The 15679-nt window shown below is 37.5% G+C and overlaps 2 long non-coding RNA genes across 6 annotated transcripts; both read right to left on the bottom strand.

The window, feature by feature from the left end:
* Positions 1-4042: 4042 nt before the first annotated feature.
* LOC122827469 lies at positions 4043-6690 on the bottom strand. 5 transcript variants are annotated; one of them, XR_006370079.1, is made up of 6 exons: positions 6362-6690; positions 5729-5920; positions 5482-5649; positions 4898-5074; positions 4510-4691; positions 4043-4275 (listed from the first exon to the last, which is right to left on the bottom strand). It is a non-coding gene; the product is annotated as an uncharacterized LOC122827469 (long non-coding RNA). The 5 variants fall into 5 exon arrangements; XR_006370082.1 differs by having other exon boundaries at positions 4898-5649; positions 5729-5882; XR_006370081.1 differs by having other exon boundaries at positions 4898-5649; positions 6171-6690.
* Positions 6691-13014: 6324 nt separating this feature from the next.
* LOC122827470 lies at positions 13015-15341 on the bottom strand. The gene is made up of 3 exons (XR_006370084.1): positions 15111-15341; positions 14430-14582; positions 13015-13894 (listed from the first exon to the last, which is right to left on the bottom strand). It is a non-coding gene; the product is annotated as an uncharacterized LOC122827470 (long non-coding RNA).
* Positions 15342-15679: the final 338 nt, after the last annotated feature.

The raw sequence follows: 15679 nt of genomic DNA on the forward strand, positions 1-15679 counted from the left end.
ACGTCACTCCCACATCGACACACCCACCACCCAAGTGTCAAAGTCGCGTGCTCCTGTCATATCAATAATTACTTATTTCACTCATAAGGCTCTTACAGAGCCTCAGTGAAAACGTGTAATAAAAGAAAAGGCCTTCCAGTAACTGTGGGTGCATCAGCGCCACCTCCTCCACACACACATCTCTACCTCACCAACTTGCACCACAAAGTTACACCCTTGCATTCAAATAATGATATATGTCACAGTTTTTATTTTTTCTGCATAATGTGCATTGCATGTATTCTAACGTTGGGCAAACGTATCTTGAACGAGAATATTAAAGAAAAGTGCAAGAAGTAATAAAAACTTTAACGTTAATCCTCACCTTCCGTTTCCAGCTTCTCTCCTAACCGTACAGGTGAGAGCTTCTATGATTGTCCTGTAGGTGGCGGTAAATACACTTGAAGTTGGTTTGCCAGCCGCCAGTAACACCCAGAAGAAGATCAACACTGGTTTTGTATTTCATTTGAAACTGATCTGCTTTGCTCGGTAAGTTATTGGCTTTCATATTTATTTGTGTCACATTCTGACCAAACATCTGGGACCCATATAGGTTATTAGTTGCGCTTTAAAAAAAGTGTAATTTTGTGCTTTGTCTTGCTTCGTAAAGACAACATGCTACCACTCGGAATTCTCAGCTTTGATTATAAGTTCTGGTTATGAGTTGTGAAATGTCGTGCACTTTTATTATTAATGTCGCAGTTTCCTCTTGTTCGCTTTGACGTCTTAAGGGCAGGAAAAGTCGGAGAAAGTCACTTTATTCATTATTCAGTTGAACCAGGTGGAAAGACACCACTTACTTTATTCCAGTCAATCACAGAACTGCGCATGTCTCACATCTTGAATAGTTGCACAATGATGACGTCAGTGAAGAGCGCACCATAGTAGGCCGGGTCCTAGTACTTACTAGTACTACTCTACGCCGGTCTCCTGCAACTTTTAGATGTATCTCTACTTCAACACACCTGAGTCCAATAATGAGGTCATTAGCAGGACTCTGGAGAACCTGGCTGCACTTGGGAGGTGATTCAGTTATTGGATTCAGGTGTGTTGGATCAGGGAGACTAAGAGTTGCAGAACAGCGGCCCTCCAGGACCAGGACTGCCCAGTCAAAGTCAAAGTGTTTTATTGGAGTGTGTAAAAATGTGATAGTACGCCCTGTGACGTAACTTCTACATCCAAAAAAAGTAAACATGACATTAATTTCATAATTATGTATTAAGTTTTCCCTGTAATTAGTTTCTGTCAATGAAACACAAAAATAAAGATCAATTCCTGTTTGTTTTGTGTCTGAATTTTTGAGACACAACACATTTTTTCAGTTGAAACTTCATTAATGTTTTTAGAAATATTTTCAAAACTGGATTTTGTTCAAGAAATCTATTCCACTTTTAAGTTGATAAAATTTGCTCTCACTGGGATGAAGAGTTAAATTATGATATTAACAATTTAATTCACATATGCTGCTTCCTAAAAATCACCTCAGTTTTTAAAGTGAAATTATTTTAATGTTTAAACGTTGCAACATCACAAAATCCCAATTTTTATACCAATATATTAATAACTTAATTTAAGATTTGAAATTTATCTCATTTGTAACATTTTCTTTTTCTTTTCTCACCGTTAGTTTGTGACGATTCTTTATTTCTTCTTTTTTCTGCTCAGTTTAAGAGAACTTGATAGTAAAAAAAAAGAACTTTGAACATGAACGTTTCTGAACTGAACTGGTTCTGTTTTAGATGAATTAATTAGTTCTTTTTTTCTCCACAGTTCAGAGTTTCAGGATGAACTTAAGATAATCTGCCACTGTTTCTCCGTCCCTTCTGGTTCTGGTCCTGGTTCTGGTCCTGGTTCTGGTCCTGGTTCTGGTTCTGGTTCTGGTCCTGGTCCTGGTCCTTCGTCCCTCCTGTCGGTTCTGTTCGGTCCGTTTGTCCTCGTCATGGTGGTTTTGTTTAGTCCAGTTGTCTGCAACCTTTACAATCTAGAGACATTTTATTTTATTTTTATTTTCCAGTTTAATAAATTGGTTCCAGAGCCACAAAACCACATTAATAAATATTTACTTCATTTAATCTGTTTTAACTGTTAGAGAAAATATTTTATTTTTACTTTAAGGTTTTATTATATTATATATTATTATTAGTCCTGCACTGTAAGAAGTCTAACAAGTTTTTAGAAATATTAATTCTTTGCTACAATTTATCAAGCATTTAATAAAGAAATGCTCTTATTGCATTTTAGGCAACAAAGTTTTTATTGTTTTAAAAAACAATAAAAACTTGTTTTTACTAAATTTGTTGCAAACAAACAAATTTAGTAAAAAATTTGTTTGTTTGCATTTTTTAATTTACTCATATTACAGAAAAAAGCATCAAATAGTTTGGTGATTGATTGATAACTAAAATATAACCTCAAAAATGCCTTTTGCTTAATATTTGCATTTTAAATTTAATATTTAAAAAATCCTGTTTGTAAAAATTTTTTACCCAAAACTCCTGAAGCGTCACTTTTAGCTTCACCAAGTAAAAAAAATCTCTTATTAAGAAAGATTTTAAAAGGAAAAGTTTTTAATTTTAGTGAAAATGAAAAACTAATTTTCACTAAAAAACCAGAAATGGTTGAAATCTGTTTTAGTTTCTTTGTTAAACTTGAGTTTGTGATCTTCAGTCGTAACGAGCTGCAGGCTGCAGAGCTCTGCTTTAATCAGTCTAACTAACCTTCATCACTGCCGAAGACTCCGGAAACTCTCCCGTTTGTAGAAACGTGACTCTGCTCGGCTCGTCGGGCTTTAACTGTTCCCTCTGAGGTCGAGGCTCAGAGAAAGTATTCCTGTGTAAAGATGAAGAAATGAAGCTTCAGTCTGCCGGTGGATTTACGGCCGAGCTGAACGAGAGTCGCCGAAGAGAATCTGTAAAGTGTTTGGTGTGAAGTCTGAAGACGAAGAGAAGTGAAGAAGTGAAGCTCTCCAAGCAGCCAGCAGTCCTCTGATCAAACCATCAACACTTTTCCTCGCCTCATTTCTTCCCTCGGCAGATTTTTCACAAAATTTTACTAAGTGTTGAAATTTGGTGATTTTTTGATGTCAAATTTACGCGGAAAGCATTTCTCTTTGTATTGAGCAGTAGCTCAGAGGAATAAGAAGTGGACTGGGAGTCCACAGGTTGCAGGATCGAGTCCTGAACTCTACCAATTTTACTTTAATTTTTCCTTTATTTGAGTCAAAACGCAGCAAGATCCCTGCTGGCCTCGAACCAACAACCTTTAGATAAGCAGCCTGTATTCCTACTCTCTCCGCCACTCGCTCATCTACACTAAAATACTTTTTTTTTAAAACTTGTCTTCTGTTTTTGAGGATTTTGGTGAAAAAGGGGCGTCGACCGTGACGACTGAAGGCGTGGCTTCAGAATCGTCTTCTGATCCAGAAGCCACAGGTCCGAGCTGAGCTGATGAATCAACATTTACTGCTCAACATGTTCAGAACAACAACAGGAGATCTGGAGCGATTTACTCCACATTTCACTTCATCTGCAGAAACACTTTTTATTCTTCACTTGGAAACTTTTGACTTTTTATTCATCCTCACATGTTGGAAACTTTTAAGATCATTGAAACTAAAAGGAAAATATTTATTTTCCATCCAGTGTTCAGTTTGAACTCTGTAAAAACACAAAATGTTTTCCAGTGTTTTAGTTTAGTTTCTGTTGCAAATGAAGGAGAAAAATTGAACTTTTATTTCTCTGCAAATTCATGAAATACAAAAATAAAAAATGAATTTAACTTTTGAAATTTAGCTTCACCTGGTTGAAAATAGAGCAAAAAAATTTAATAAGGTTTAGTTAAAACACAACCTAACTACATTTTGAATTTTTATTTAAAAAAAACATTTGAAAATATAAAAACCAAAATAAAACGTCTGGAAAGTCAGAAATGTTTAGAAGCAGTTGTCTTGATTCCTGGATTTCAGATGAAATTATTACTAATAAAATGAGAGAAATGCAGATAGTTTTTCATATTTAGTTTTTATTTGGATGTGAATAAATATCTGCTGGTGGCGCAGCGGCATAAATACACATGAAGAAGAACCAGAACAAACATGTTACATTCAGAAAGAAACTAAACGTCACATGATCCAAAGAGCTGCAGCTCCGACCGCGTCGCCGCCGCCGCTTTGTGCTTCCTCCATCACCATCGACCCGACTACCGGCCGGTTCTGACCCGACTTCTGGAATGATCCTCCTTTTTTTAAATTTGGATTTTGGGGAAAAAACAACAAAAACATGATTGTTTCAAACTTTCAGCACAAAAACAGAACCGGACTCTTCAAGTATGAGTCAGAAACAATCTGCAACGGAAAGCGTCTCAGAGTCCTGAGTGGAGCACACACACACACACACACACACACACACACACACACACACATATACACACACACATATGCAGACAGACACACACACGCACACACACACCTACCTCAAACGTGGCATCAGCAGGGAGAATATTCAGGATTCACCCAGCAGCTCTTACTGATTCTGGTGAAGCTCGTTACCGTCGGTAACCCTTCCTGCTACCTGAATATTCGTCCCTTCTGACTCCGGCTCGGTCAGAACCGGTCCATTCAGTCTGGCAGTGTCTCTTCTGATATGTACAAACGCCTCCATGTTCAAACGGAAGAGAGAAATAAGAGAGGAAATAAATCCAGGAGTTGGTAAACAACCTCTGTTAGGTAAATTGTATTATTGGTATTATCAAATATTTGTTGTTTCATGTAGCTTTATAGTTTCACGTATATGATGTTCTTGACTTACATACCTTTATAGTTTTATCTTAGTATAAAGAATGTTTCTGTGTGTTGAATTACTTTGATTCCTTCCTGAGATCTTCCTTGGAGAGAGCAAGAAGGCCTCTGAAGAAAAGCAGTGACGACCAGGTCCAACAGGGTTTATCGCTCAGCAGAAACCAAGGCCTTCCTGATCTGTTAGATCGCTGTAAAACTGTCACAGTGAAGACGTACAACTTGCTCTGTTCTGCCCTGTGTCTGGAACAGAAGAATCTAGTGTGTAGATAACATGTGTCTAGATAGTGATTGTCATTAGCGCTGCAACTATGTGATGATTTGTTTTCCCTGCCCTTTGAGAGTTGCAGCGTCCTATGTGATGGGGATCCTGAATGCAATAAAAAGAGAGGAGCAGGCATATGTGATTTCAGAGATTGTAACTGAAAGCACATCTCTGTCTGTTCTCCTCGTGAGTATACAGAATCCATCTCTCTTGTCTTTCTTGTGTTTAATTAATTTTATCTTTAATAGGTGTTTGAACCTGACTTATTGAAATAACTGATCACAGAAACACTTTTAAACCTGCAATTTCAAAAATCTCAACTAAAGACGTGAATCTGGTCCAACAGAGACGCCAGGAAGCTCTGATTGGAGGAGTTCAGTCTCACCTGGAGAACAGCTGCTCTGATTGGCTGTTCAGCTCTTGTTCTGGGTCGTTCTTCACACTGGGGGAAGGAGGAGGGTCTCGATGGAACAGACTGGTCCCAGTAGGACCTGATGCATTGCCTGTAGAACCAGTGTCCACAGCTGGTAAAGACTGGATCCATCAGAACCTCCTGACACAAAGCACAGCAGATCTCTGATCAATACATCAACATGGCAGCACCAGGTCCAGTTCTGGTTCTGCTCACTGACCTCTTAGCCTCCTCCAGCCTGCACAGGTAGAGGTGGGCCACGTTCTGGAGCCACAATGATGCTGATCAGTGACATGAACTGGATTCTGAACCCAATCCTGAGACGGATTCAAACTGCAGCTTCAACATCAGATCCAGATGAAGCTTCTTCTTCACTAAAGAACATTTCAGTTTGAGTCTCTGAATGAAGGAACTGATTTCATGAAGACAAGAGAGTCCAACAAAGAAGACATGATGTCAGAGTCAGAGAGGGAACCGGGTCAGAGATGGGGCTGCTGTTAATGTTATTTAAATACTTTTATGAATTGACAGTCATTTCAGTTTGATATGAGTAAAATTTAATTTGCTGCTCTTAAATAAAACAACAGACGTAAAATGTATTATTTCAAATGAAAGCTAACAGAGAAACTCGTTTCTATGGCTCTTAATGTGAAAGTACTCACTGGAAGTGTATGTCGTTTGTAAACGCTCTAACTTTATCAAGTAGCTGTAGTTACCATCTGTGTCCACTAGAGGGCAGAAACCGCCCTGCTCTGATATCAATAATAGTTCAGTTCGTGGCTCTGCAGCTAAAACATCATCATCCTTCTGACTGTTTCCGGAATAATTTTTCTTTTAATAAATATTCTCCTACCTTCAGACCGGAAGCTCAGCATCTTAGCGTCTAAACCAGAGTTGTAGAGCTTTGTTTCAGCTCTGCTGGAGCTGAAGCTCCAGTTTAGGAGCCACAGCTCCTCTGAAGCTGCTGCTGGAGCCTGTTAGCATCGCTAGCTCCGCTCAAGAGTCTCTGCGAGCTGTTTTCATCTCTGTAGAGCTGCTTGTAGTTCACACTGACAGATAAAACATTGATTTCAGGTTAAAGTAGAAAGAAGATTTAAGAAAAAAACAGCAGAAAAAGGAAGAGAGCAACAAGGGCTTCATCAGCCTATCAGGAGCGGGATACTGGCTAACTGCTAATGTAGCCTTCTGCCCTCTAGTGGACTGAGCATGTAAATACAGCCAGAGTAAAGCTAGAGACCTGATATGTGAATAGTACTTCCTTTGGATTCTTTCAAAGTAAAACAAAATTAACTCAATTCTCCCGCAATTGCATTTTAGCTTGTTAGTTTATTATATTATCAGAAAGCATGAGTGTGTAACTTTCGTAGGATATAATATACATTATAATTTGGGCTCTGAAGGAAAATTATCGTAAGTTTTCTGCTTTCCAGACAAAAAAAATAAACGTTTCATAAATGTTCTTCTGACTAAACCAGAAATGCAGCATATGCATGTAAATAACACATCTATATATTAAATAAGCTGTCAGTGCATTAGACAGACCATAGTAATATTAATATTTATAATGAGAAAGATATAAACCTGATCAATTTAACAGAAATCAGAAACCAGCTGCAGCTCTTCAAACTCACCTCTATATTCAGAGCGGGGAATTTCCGCCCTCTTGTGGCCATAGTGGGAGCTACAGCCATGATAATGTTATAGTACTTTCATTTAATTTCCACTTAATGTGGAGTTTAGAGAAAAACTAACAGTCTTCCCGAGTCACATTGACAGTTTACTGACTTATATATTATCCTCGCATATTTTTAATTGTCTGTTTGCAGTTATATATGTAATAAAAAACAATTTTAAATCATAAAATAAAGCTGCTGTGTTAAACTCTTACAGGACGATTTTTCTGATCAGACTGAATAAATTCCTACAGTGACTTTTATTTAACGACAGTAATGTAAGCTGACTCGATCTGACTTTATGAAATTTAATATTAAAAAAAGATTAACATCCGGTTGAACAATTTCCATGAAGAACGTCTGTAGTTATGATAGTTCACCACCAGTGAACTCAATCAGCCATCATAAAACTGATCAACTTTAAACTTTTCACTAAATAGTTTCTAATGACAACAGCTATATTAACTTAATCCTGTGGATAATAATCTATATATTTCATATTTGTATGTTATTAGAGATGGAAATTAATTATTAAAATAATTTAGACAGAATGTGAACAACAGCATCTTAGGAAGTAATATTTTCTATTACTGTAGATAGAAAATTAGCTGAAAAAACATTACATTTTATTCTGTAAAACTCCCAGAAATATTAACTGTGGGTAAATTAGAGAATCAAGGTCTCAAAAAGCTACAAATATTAAGCAAAACATATTTATTAGTGATAAGCTTCAACCAGCTGAGATGAGAGCATCAAGATGGATAAAACCACCTAAAGGACAATTAATAAAATTAAAAAGCCAATAAAGCTTTTAAAAAATATATCTGAGCTCTGTAGTAAACAGATTATTCAACTTTTATTGTTATTTTTTGGAAGAGACTCGCTCTCTACCGCCCTCTTGTGGTCCCACACTGTAACTACACACTTAAATCCTTTATACTAGTTTAATATTTAATCTCTGAGCGATTATTAATTTCCTTTATCCTTTATACTAGTTTAATAACAAATTAATGAGTGATTATCAGTGAACTGAAGGACCGTCGCTGCTATTCAGCATCAGAGTTTAAATCTGCAGCTGCTGATAATAAGTTTGTGCGTAAAAAAAGCTGCTACTGCTGCTGCCGGAGTCTGTTAGCATCGCTAGCTCCGCTCAGAGTCTCTGCGCGCTGTTTTCATCTCTGTGGAGCTGCTTCTGGTTCACGCTGACAGATAAAACACTGACTTCATGTTAAAGTAGAAAGAAGATTTAAGAAATTAAACAGCAGAAACACGAAGAGAGCATCAAGGGCTTCATTAGCCTATCAGGAGCGGGAAACTAGCTAACTATTAACGTAGCCTTCTGCCCCCTAGTGGACTCAGTATGTAAATACAGCCAGAGTAAAGCTAGAGAACTGATATGTGAATAGTACTTCCTTTGGATTCTTTCAAAGTAAAACAAAATTAACTCAATTCTCCCGCAATTGCATTTTAGCTTGTTAGTTTATTATATTATCAGAAAGCATGAGTGTGTAACTTTCATAGGATATGATATACATTATAATTTGGGCTCTGAAGGAAAATTATCGTAAGTTTTCTGCTTTCCAGACAAAAAAAATAAACGTTTCATAAATGTTCTTCTGACTAAACCAGAAATGCAGCATATGCATGTAAATAACACATCTATATATTAAATAAGCTGTCAGTACGTTAGACAGACCATAATAACATTAATATTTATAATGAGAAAGATATAAACCTGATCAATTTAACAGAAATCAGAAACCAGCTGCAGCTCTTCAAACTCACCTCTATATTCAGAGCGGGGAATTTCCGCCCTCTTGTGGCCATAGTGGGAGCTACAGCCATGATAATGTTATAGTACTTTCATTTAATTTCCACTTAATGTGGAGTTTAGAGAAAAACTAACAGTCTTCCCGAGTCACATTGACAGTTTACTGACTTATATATTATCCTCGCATATTTTTAATCGTCTGTTTGCAGTTATATATGTAATAAAAAACAATTTTAAATCATAAAAAATTCTGCTGTGTTAAACTCTTACAGCAAGATTTTTCTGATCAGACTGAATAAATTCCTACAGTGACTTTTATTTAACGACAGTAATGTAAGCTGACTCGATCTGACTTTATGATATTTAAAATTAAAATAAAGATTAACATCCGGTTGAACAATTTCTATGAAGAACGTCTGTAGTTATGATAGTTCACCACCAGTGAACTTAACTTAACCATGTCAGTAATAATCTATATAGTTCATACTTATAGAGATGGAGAATAATTATGTAAATAACTTAGACACAAAGTGAACAACAATTACTTAGAAAGTAATATTTTCTATTACTCGAGATGGAAATTTAGCTGAAAAAACATTAAATTTTATTCTGTAAAACTCCCAGAAATACACACTAAAATCCTTTATGCTAGTTTCATATTAAATCTATGAGCGATTATTAATTTCCTTTGTCCTTTATACTAGTTTAATAATAAATTAATGAGTGATTATCAGTGAAATGAAGGACAGTCGCTGCTATTCAGCATCAGAGTTTAAATCTGCAGCTGCTGATAATCAGTTTGTGGAAAAACAAGTTGCTGCTGCTGCTGGAGTCTGTTAGCATCGCTAGCTCCGCTCAGAGTCTCTGCGAGCAAACAAATTATTTAACTTTTATTTTTATTTTTATTTTTTGGAAGAGACTCGCTCTCTACCGCCTTCTCTTGGTCACACACTGTAACTACACACTAAAATCCTTTATGCTAGTTTCATATTAAATCTCGGAGCAATTATTAATTTCATTTGCCCTTTATACGATATAAATGATGTAATTGGGCCCCGAAGCCAATTTATCATAATTATTCTGTTTTCCAGAAAACAAAATCATACATATATATGGATGAGTTATATGTATGTAAATATCACATCTATGTATTAAATCAGCTGCCAGTCCATTAGACAGACCATAGTAATATTAATATTTATAATGAGAAAGATATAAACGTGATCAACTTAACAGAAATCAGAAACCAGCTGCAGCTCTTCAAACTCACCTCTATATTCAGAGCGGGGAATTTCCGCCCTCTGGTGGCCAAAGTGGGAACTACATCCATGAGATCGTTGTATTATTTACATTTAATATCCACTTAATGTGGAGTTTAGAGAAAAACTAACAGTCTTCCAGAGTCATATTGACAGTTTACTGACTCATATATTATCCTGATATTTTTTAATTCACTGTTTGGAGTTACATACAGTACAGACCAAAAGTTTGGACACACTTTCTAATTTAATTCAATTAGAAGTTCTGACAACATTTGGTCTGTACTGTATGTAATAAAAATTGTTTGAAATTATAAAATGTAGCTGCTGTGTTAAACTCTTACAGGATGATTTTTTCTGATCAGACTGAATAAAATCCTGCAGTGACTCTTATTTAACGACAGTAATCTAAGCTGACTTGATCTGACTTCCTAAGAGTGAAATTAAAATAAGGCTAAACATCCGGTTGAACAATTTCCATTAATGATGTAAATAATGAATAAATCCAGAAAGATGTCAGGGTGACCGATGGAGAAAGTCCTGATATGTGTTGAAAATCGACTGTTTCATCTCATGTAGATCTGAACATATAAACTTATGACCAAGCATCATCATAGGTGGAGTCGTTCTTCCCGTCCGTATTAGCGCTGAATTTTCCTGCTGACCTGAACACATCTTCAGTAAAACCAGCCTCACTGAGGCCAATAGACCAGAGCTACGTTTCAGGGAAACTCTGAAGCTTCTTGGCTGGTTTTGGCTCTAAACTGAGACACTCTCATATGAAGTGAAATGTTGCACATTATAGGTGCTGGAGATGACCTTTGACCCCTTTCTGTCCCAGGTTTTAGGTAGTGTTGAGGTGAAGAGCCAGACTCCTGATCTGCTGAGTGACGTGACGCTGGGTGGAAGTTCTGCATCCTGTTCCATCTCCATGTTGGAGACGTGAGGTTTTGCTTCTCCTGTCTGGGATCTGATGGGAAACGAGTCACAAGATTCAGATGATTTCACAGTCGTCACTTTGATGATGCAAACTCTGGTTCCTCTCAGTGTTTGGTCTGTCAGAACGCTGCTCAGGTTTCTCCTCAAGGTTTTCCTGCTTTTCTTTAAAGTTGTACGACTTTAAATCCACACAAATAAACCAGAGAAAGTCGGTTATCATCTCATCTTCTAATGCAAATTTTCCTCCATCAACAAAAGCTGAAAAACAAAACTGTTCTCCTGGAACAACAGCTGTGCAAACTGATCCATCACATCTGTGAGCAGCATGGAGTTTAGGTCTGTTTCATTTCAACTTTGACCTTTTATTCCTTCTTGTTGCATCAGAAACTTCCTGTCCTTAATGTGAATCCAAACGGTTTGAGTGAAACCAGGTTTCAGGTGGACTGAAGTCGTCTTCACTGTGAACTTCATCAACTTTCTTCTTCACAACAAAACCTTTCAAAGCCAAACAAACATCCAAGCAGCTGAGTCACAAATGATCCAAGTTCAAATCTTGTGTTTCTTTTCTCTGGAGGATCTCGTCAGGACGTCTGGATCTGTTCTGAAGTGGATTTAATGCTGAAGATCCGGAGGAAGTTTTAGTGTTTGGCTCTGAATCTACAGAGCTGCTATCATGTCTTATTTTAGCTCCAGTTTTTTCACCACAACAGAATAAAATGACTTTTTTGCTCTTTAAAGTTTTTTGAAATGAAATGAATACTTAATATTTCTGCTGAATTCAACTCTTCTCCAGAAAGATGCGGCTGCTGTTGCAAAGAATCAGATCCACTGGGAATAAAGTTGGAATTTCAGTTTTCAGCTTTTATTCACCAGATGAACCAGAATCTACAGTTTCATCCTGAAACCAGTTTTTCCTGATTCAGCTCAATTCTTCCTCTAAAACCAGATGTGAGTCTCTGAGGTCAGAGTTTTCTGACACCAGGAGGAAGAGCAGCAGAACCAGTAAAAATACTGGAACCAGTTCAGCTCAGCAACTGGAAACTGCAGCTTTAAGAGAGTTTGTAGAAATCTGCTGTCAGAGTTTATTGGTTCTGATCAGCAGGAAACCAGAACCCGACCAGAACCACAGCTCCATGAAGCCAGCAGCTTGGTTCTGAAGGAGAACTGGGAGTTCTGGTTCTGGTTCCTCCACAGAGAAAACCCAGAGAGAGGAAAAGAAGTTAAAACTCACCTGATCCAGACTCTGTTCTGCTGCTGCTGGAGTCTGAACCGGTTCTGAGCCAAACTTGACTAGAGCTCACTCACCTGAGGCTCCGCCCCCTTCCAGGTGACATTAAACTCTTTTCCTTCCATGTTTTCCTCTCTTTGTTTCCATGGTGATCTGAGCTGTGAAACTCTGAGTTCAGATTTGAACTTTTTCAGTTTTTTCTCTGTTTTCAGCTCATTTCCAGCCAACATTTTACTGCAGGAAATCATTTCAGGAAGGAACCAGAAGATTCAGGAGTTGAGACTGTAACCGACCTGAACACTGAGGCCCCAGAGCGCCCCCTGCAGGATCTGCTGCACCATTAACTAGACAGAAATGACAGTTTAATACAAGTAATTACTCTAATTCCAAACATTATACTAGACACACACATTTATATTTCTCAATATCTATTTAGAAATATAGAAACTATTTCGAGAAAACTATAAAGTTTAACAATTTTATGTTTCATTAGTTCTTACTGCCCTCTCGTGGAAAAATATCGTAACTGCAGATATTCTTCATATTAAATGTTCAATCAGTTGATTTGTTTATCTTCATTTGTTCTAATTTTCACTTTTATTAAGTAGAAAAAAAATCAGCTTAAAACACGAAGATTTTTTTAAAAACTTTATTTGGTCATTAAAGATCCAGAAACCCACCTTACATTAGAAGAATTATGAAAATCAATCATGAACCAATCAGCACATTATCCCAGTGTTTCTCTGAGTGTTGAATAAATCAGTAAAATCACAGTAAAGATCCTGATGTGACCCATCGAGTCCTAAAGTTCTCTAGAAAACTCAAAACATGAAATATGGAGTTAAAAAAGTAAAAACCAAAACAAACTGAGAATCAATGATGATGAAAAACTTCAAGATTTACTTTTTACAATGAACATAAAAATATAAAAAGAAATTTTCCAGCTTCCAGATGTTCCTGAAAACTGCTGTAAGATCAGAGTTTCTGTGGGACATCCAGTTCTAAACTGGTTCAACTGGTTTCTGTGATGGAAGCTGAAGATTCTCTCCAGTTTCCAGTAAAGCATCTTTTTCTCTGAGGAGCTTTGAGGAACATTTTCATGTCAACAGAAGGAAGAAGCAGCAGAGAAAAGAGGGTTGAAGTGTCTTTCATTGCTTCAAAGCTGAACTGGAAATGATTCCCATGTTTCCATTCTCAGACCATTTCTGGTTCCAGGATGAAAATGAACCAGAGAGAAAAAAGATCAACTTTCCAGTTGAATCCAGTTCAGATCAAAACTCCATCAAGCCTCTAAATGGAGCCCAGTTTGAATTGGATCTTTATTGATCCAAAGACACAAACAATATCAGACACTAAATGACAGACATGAGAAAACAAACAGAAGGAAAATCTTGGAGGTCAGAGGTCATCATCATGATCCAGTCAGAGTCTCTTTAGACTCAAACTGCTGCAGTTTCAACCTCTGAGGATCAGCAGGACAGAGATCATTCTCTACTAGAACGTACATGTCTTTCACCTGCAGAGAGAAGAAGGAAGCAGAGATCAGATCAGTGAGTGTTTCCAGACTCTCTCCAGCAGCAGTCAGTGACGCAGCACATCCACTAGATGGTTTCCAGGCTGCAGTCAGACTGATCTCAGAGCTGTGACCAAGATGAACCTGATCAGTTGTTTCCTGTTGAACTGAGAGAACAATCAGATCTGAGATCAGATCTGAGATCAGATCTGCTGCTGCCACAGTTTGATGAATGAGGACCACTGACTGTCTCTAGACATGTTGGACGGCTGGACGCTGGAGTCCAGCTGGACTTCCTGGAGACATGGACACAGCAACAACACTCATCTTCACACCCACACAAACACAGGAACACAGCAAGCTGCTGCTCCTCTGATTGGCTGATTGCTGTCTCTGTGTCCAATCAGGAAGCCTGAACCATTCTCCTCCCACTGAGAAGCTGCAGCTTTACTGGGAACACTGGATCTTTGCTTTGATGCTAACTGGGTTTAGTTCAACATGCTGACAGGAGATGAAATCACTACAAACATTTACTTACTTTAGATCATCTACAAGATCCTTCAGCTGCTGAACATCTGAATCCTTCAGGTTGTTTCCATACAGGTTCAGTTTTTTCAGATGGAGGCTGTTGGACTTCAGAGCTGAAGCCAAATAATCAAAGCTGATCTTTGACAACCTGCAGCTCCACAATCTGAATAAAGAATAAAAGATGAGCTGAACCAACAGGAAGCAGGTTAACCAGTCCAACAGAACCAGTTAAAGATTCTCATGAATATTAATGCCAACAAGCTGCTGCTTCAATAAAGACCTGCTGACTTCAGAACCAGAACCAGAACCTGGTACTGGGTCGTGTTGTGTTGGAGGATTTTAGTCAGTAAAATTATTCCAGGTTGTGATCAAAGTGTTGACGCATCAATCATTGATTATTGATTTGTTCCTGTCAGATTCCAGGATTCACATTTCTAGACTGGGTTGAATGACCTTTGACCTGCTTCACATGAGGGGGATTTCTACACACCGGGGGTCCGAATGCTGTCCTGTTCTGACCTCAGGTCAGCGGGTCCAACTCAGTTACACAGAGGGACTAAATTAAACTCTGGATCCAAGTCCAGGAACAAACTCAGAAAATATTGATTAGAACAGAAGAAATGAACTTTGATTTATGATCAATTATAAATAATTATTCACTGAAATATCAATAATTATATTATTAAAATACCTCAATGTCTCCAGTCTGCAGCCTTCAGTCTGTAGAAAACCACAGAGATCCTTCACTACAGAATCTTTCAGGTTGGTTCTGTTCAGGTCCAGTCCTGTCAGATGGGTCGGTTTGGACTTCAGAGCCGAGAACAGAGAAGTCCAGCTGGTCTCTGACAAACTGCAGTGATGAAATCTGAATAAAGAATAAAAGATGAGCTGAACCAACAGGATGCAGGTTAAAACTGAAATATGAACAAATAAATAATAAAAATGTAGAAAATTAATTTTCCTGAATGTAAAAGAAACTTGATGAACTGATTCCAACATCTGATCCAGTCAAACTGGTTTAAAGAGTCCAAACCAGCAGAACCAGAACATTTGATCAGAACAGAAACTCAAAGTTTTTCTAAAAGTTTCTCAGGATCTTAAATTCAGTCGGATGTTTTTTCTCTCTCCATGTTTCCTTCCAGACTCTGTATTATCTGACTGATCTGTACCATCATTTATCTACAGATATTTTATCTCCAGTTTTTGTTTATTAATCTATTAATGATTTTTTCTTGCTGGTTGTATTTTAACTGCAGCTCA

Source organism: Gambusia affinis, linkage group LG24 (assembly GCF_019740435.1).
Source record: "Gambusia affinis linkage group LG24, SWU_Gaff_1.0, whole genome shotgun sequence".
NCBI lineage: Eukaryota > Metazoa > Chordata > Actinopteri > Cyprinodontiformes > Poeciliidae > Gambusia > Gambusia affinis.